At 54.7% G+C, this 5,139-nt stretch overlaps 2 protein-coding genes and 1 non-coding gene across 10 annotated transcripts in view; 1 reads left to right on the top strand and 2 right to left on the bottom strand.

Annotated features, from left to right (window-relative positions):
• LOC116826458 (uncharacterized) overlaps positions 1 to 5,139 on the bottom strand; it is a 614,657-nt gene that overhangs the window by 68,482 nt on the left and 541,036 nt on the right. The window lies entirely within an intron of this gene.
• LOC116826460 (uncharacterized) overlaps positions 1 to 5,139 on the top strand; it is a 290,132-nt gene that overhangs the window by 48,681 nt on the left and 236,312 nt on the right.
• TRNAF-GAA (transfer RNA phenylalanine (anticodon GAA)) lies at positions 1,708 to 1,781 on the bottom strand. The gene has a single exon. It is a non-coding gene; the product is annotated as a tRNA-Phe (tRNA).

Below are 5,139 nucleotides of genomic sequence, written 5' to 3'. Positions count from 1 at the left end.
TCATTGCTTCTCTGTCTCTCTTCCCCTCATCTCTGCTGCTCTCCCTCTGAGCTTTCTCAGCACCTGGCCCCACAGCACTTCCTGCCAGCCAGAGACTGCTTGTTCTAGCCTGCTCCTGTGGATGTTGCCTTTCTCCTGATTCCTGAGAAAAAGAAATGGTTATGGTTTCCGGGAACCTGCATGTGGCTGGTGGACAGCACCAGGAATCATTTGGCTCCTGGCACACAAGGCCACTTACAAGCTGAGCACCTAGACAGGGGCTTGAATCCTGGGCCCTCAGATTGAGGGCTACCAACTGAGCTACTCAGACTTCTAAAGACCATCTCCACCATTCACCACAAGAGCGAGCAGGTAGGCAAAAGAGAGGCAAAAAAAGTCCCAGGAACTGCTCCTCTATTTCTGCACATTCACTGCCTGTCAGCAGGATTCCTCCTCCTCATCCCTCCTGTGCCTCAGTGTGACTAAATCTCCACACCTGGACAGCCGGTCCGTCCATTGCACCCAAATCCCCCCATGCCTGAGCCTCCCTGCCAAAGCCCTGCACGTGGCTCCATAGAATTAAGTCTCACGTGTCACTGGGAACTCCACTTCTTGTGCACGGATAGTCTCGGCCCCCCTCAGCAGATGACCTGAGAAACACAATGTCCGCCTTTTCCACAGAAGTGCTTGGAGGGGCTTTTCTCATGTTACTGTGTGGCCTAATGGATAAAGTGTCTGAGTGTGAATCAGAAGATTGAGGGTTTGAGTCCCTTGGTGGTTGTGTTTCTGCAGTTTTACTGTTGTGCTGAAAGTCCTTGCTCCCTTCAGGGCTGGAACCTCTTCTTGGCCACTCAGGCCAATGATCTGGCTTTAGCTAGAGCCCCGGGAAGGAGTTGGGGTTCGGGCATCACAAAGGCTGGGGCAGAAGCCACAGGTGCTTCCAGTCTAGCCTTTGCCCTTCCTGACTTGCCAAAAAAAATGGGCAGCTGCCCAGGCCAGCGTGTGCACCTGTCCCTGTGCTGGAGGGTACTTACTACATAGCGTCTTTGGAGCCTGGGTGGTTCTCTGCTTCTCACCAGCTCAGGAAAAGCCTCTTGGGTAAAATCTCCTGCAAAAGTGAGCACCTTGAGTGGGACCAGTCAGATGCCCAACCACAGGGGCTGGCCCTGCTTTCCTACCATCTTTCTGATGTTGACCACAGAGCATCAGCAGCCACCCCTCTGGTGGCCTTCAGTGAGTGTTTGGCATGGCAGGGAGCAGCCTGGCTGGATGTTTTTGTGCCTGTCTGAAGGCCACACATAGGCATGGTCCTGCCCTCCTCTAGCCCTGACCTCAGTTGCTCTGTGACTTTTAAGCCTTCCCTTAGAGCCATCAGCACCAGCTGCCTCTGCTCTAGGTGCCCAGAGGAGGAGAGGTGTGTGGGTCACTTTTACAGATGCCCCTTCCCTGGTACTGCCCTTGCTCAGCTGCACAGAGGAGCTTCCATCCCCAATCCCTGCCTAGCAGCCCTCTGGCACCATTCCTGAGGGCTGCCCTGCCTCACTTTCTTCCTACCATGTTGGGAAAGACAGTTCTCATTATTAAAGGGCAGGTGGGCCAACTAGGGGCAGAAGCCTGTTCTATGTTTTCCTACTGCAGAGCCCAAGCTCAGGAACTCACCTTGGGTGCAGAGACTGCTGTGCTCCCAGAAAACAAGCCACCCCTGCACTAAAAGAGGGATGACAGGGCCTGCCAAAGCCCAGGATTGAACCAGGGACCTTTAGATCTTCAGTCTAACGCTCTCCCAACTGAGCTACTTGGCAGCTGCATGACAGCATTTTGCCTGTTGCTTCTCTGTCTGGGATGTTTTGTCAGCAGTTGCACACAAAAAGGACAGGAAAACAAACGGCTGCTCCACACCCCCACCGGAGGAACCCGGCACCGTTAGCTGTGGTGAGTAAGAAGTGGCTGTTGGCTGACAGGGCCTGTCCCCCAGGAGCTGGAACAGCAGCTGCCACCCTCCCCCTCGGCTCCAGGCTGTGGGAAATGCTCATTGCCTGGCTGCATAGGCGGATGCTGCTCCGTGCTCTGGAGAGCGTCTGTATTGGTCTGTCAACCCCCGTCTTCACTAGAGGAGGGCAGGACCATGCCTATGTGTGGCCTTCAGACAGGCACAAAGACACCTGACCTGCCTGCTCCATGCCATGCCAAACACCCACTGAAGGCCTCCCGCAGACCAGCCGCCCATTATCAAAGATGTTAGGAAAGCAGGACCAGCCCCCTTGGTGTGGCATCTGTCTGTGCCCACTCCCAGTGCTCACTTTTGCAGTGGGGCAGGAGATTTTTCCCCAAGAGGCTTTTTGCCAGCTGGTGAGAAGCAGAGAAACACTCAGGCTCCCAAGGCGCTATGTAGCAAGTACCCTCCAGCACAGGGACAGGTGCACATTTGGAAGAGGGAAACTGCTCTACACGCTGGCCCGAGCAGCTGCCCATTTTCTTTGGCAAGTCAGGAATGGCAAAGGCTAGATTGGAAGCACCTGGAGCTCATGGCCCAGCCTTTGTGACACCCAACCCCCAACTCCTTTCCAGGGCTCTAGCTGAAGCCAGAGCATTGGGCTGAGTGGCTAAGAAGAGGTTCCAGCCCTGAAGGGAGCAGGACTTTTAGCCCAAAGGTAAAGCTGCATAAGCACAACAGGACTCAAACCCTCAATCCCCTGACCCAAAGTCAGATGCCTTATCCATTAGACCATGTGGTCACATTAAAAAAAAAAAAGGGGGCCCTCCAAGAGCTTCTTTGGAAAAGGCAGACACTGATGCATCCAATGAAGTGGGTATTCACCCACGGAAGCTCATGCTCCAATATGTCTGTTAGTCTATAAGATGCCACACGATTCTTTGCTGCTTTTGCAGACACTCTGTTTCTCAGGTCAGCTACTGAGGGGGGCTGAGACTCTCTGGACACAAGAAGTTGAGTTCCCAGTGAGATGTGAGACTTAATTATCTGGAGTCAGGTGCAAGGCTTTGGCAGGAAGGCTTAGGCATGGGGGATTGTGATGCAGCGGACGGACCAGCTGTCTAGGTGCAGAGATTTAATCTCACTGAGGAGGAGGAGGAATCCTGCTGATAGGCAGTGTCCAGGACCAGTGCAACCACTAGGCGAACTAGTCAGCTGCCTAGGGTGCCAAGTGGTTGGGGGCACCAAAAAGCACACTCAGAGGAGGCAGTGGAGTGGAGGTGAGCTAGGGCAGGGGGCTGTGGGTAGGGCGGAGGGGGCTGCCAGCAGCAAGTAATGGGGGATGTGTGTGCAGGTGAACCGCTCCTTTCCAACTCATCCCTGCTTCCATCTCTCCCCGTGAGCAACCGTCCCTACTCAATTCTCTTCCCCTCCCAGGTTGCTGCCTAAACAGCTGTGTTTATTGGCACCACAAGCTCGGGAGAATATCGGAGAAGTGAGTGGCGCCGGTGTGCTCAGGGGACGAGCGGAGCTGGAGGTCATCTGGGGTGGGGAGCTGAATGCAGGGGACTGCCTGGCCTCTTCCCATAGGCCTGCGCGCCCTCACCTCACTGCATGGTAAGTGGAGTGACCCAGCTCCAGCCTGGCCAACTCCCGGGGATGGCTCCCAAGCTATGACGTTGGCGAGTGCTGTGGGGCAGTTCGCGTCCTCCCCCCAAACTTGGGAGCCAGCGGAGGTCATGGGCCTGGTCTACTCATCCTCATCCCCTCCCTTGCCCCCTAATATCGTCTCCTGGCGCTCTGGTGGGCTGTTGGTCTCTTTCCTGCCCTGCGCTCCCTCTGCACATCAATGTCTGGAGTGATCACGTTTCCCTGGACCAACTTTCTCACATGCATACGTGTCTCTATCTGTCCCCAGCTCCTCCACCACCCCATTTCCCTGCACCAGTCCTGGGTCTCTGCCAACCCCTCTCTCCTTCTGAACCCCAATATTCACCTTGCGCCTATGGTATGAAGCTGGGTTCTCCCTCCCCATATCTCCTGCCCCCAGCCTGTGATGTGCTAAACATATGATGGGTGTGACGATGCTGGGGGCAGGGCTGATCCAGGGTTTGTCCGCCCAACGAGCGGGGGAAAAAAAACCAACCACAATCGCAATCGGTTGCAGCCTCACTGCCCGCCTTTTTTCTTCAGCCGCAATTGGTGGCAGGTCCTTCCCTCCAAGAGGACCAAGGACTGCTGCTGAAGAGCCCGACATGCCATCCCTCTCCCTTCAGGTGCCCTTTGGCCTCATGGCTAAGGCGTTCAAGTAGGTCAGGAGATGAGGTTAGTCCATTGGTGATTTATTTCTGCAGTTTTACTCTTGTGCTGATAGTCTTGCTCCCCTTCAGGGCTGGAACCGCTTCTTGGCTGCTCCCTCATTACACTGCCTGGCCTGTCAGTGCAGCTAACTTGGAGCTTTGGCCTCTCCCCATTGTCCCTGGGGACTTCAGTTTCAGGGTCCTGATATTCCCATTGATCTTCCCCCTCTATTGGGCTGGGAACTAGCCAACCAACCCCCCCACACACACTAAGTTTTTAGTAAAGGGCCAAGAGCCCCTATCACAAACCAGGCTCCATGAGGGTCACTGATGTGCAGAGAAGCAGCGCTAAAGTGGTCCCATGGTGTAATGGGCGGCACTCAGAGTCTCTGAATCTGTTGTGTAAATCTCAGTGGGACTTGTGTTGGTTGTGTAAAGCCCAGAGCTCAACTTCCCTGTCTCCAGCTGTGTAAGAGTGAATCTTTCCCTCTGACTGGGTGACTCACATCTCCTAAGAGCCAGGTCGTTTGGTGGATGGCCACAATGGGTTAGGCTCAGAACTTATCTACCCTGAGTTGGGATTCTTGCTGAGCCACAAAGCTTGGCCTTTGGGCTTCCTACCACACTTTTCTCTGGACCCACATGGCATTGAAAGAAGGAGTGCAGGCTTTATAAGGCCTTGGCAGGAGCAAGGAAAGAGTCCCAGGCTGGAGACCCACCACACCTTCTTCTCCTCTGGGCACCTAGGAGAGCAGGCCCAGCTCTGTCCGCTGGATACCTGCGAGAGTAGTGAGTTCATGTAATACAGCCTGGTCCCAAAGCTTCCTCCCAACCCTGGTCATCACTAGCTGTCAGGGCAGAGCTCATTCACACCTCGCTAACAAATCTCATTTGAATTCTAAAGGTTGGCCAGCACTGCGAAGCCAT

The sequence above is a fragment of the Chelonoidis abingdonii genome, chromosome 11 (genome assembly GCF_003597395.2).
Source record: "Chelonoidis abingdonii isolate Lonesome George chromosome 11, CheloAbing_2.0, whole genome shotgun sequence".
NCBI classification, from domain to species: Eukaryota; Metazoa; Chordata; order Testudines; family Testudinidae; genus Chelonoidis; species Chelonoidis abingdonii.
Note: the sequence above shows the minus strand (reverse complement) of the source record. Positions and strands in the feature narration are given on the sequence as shown.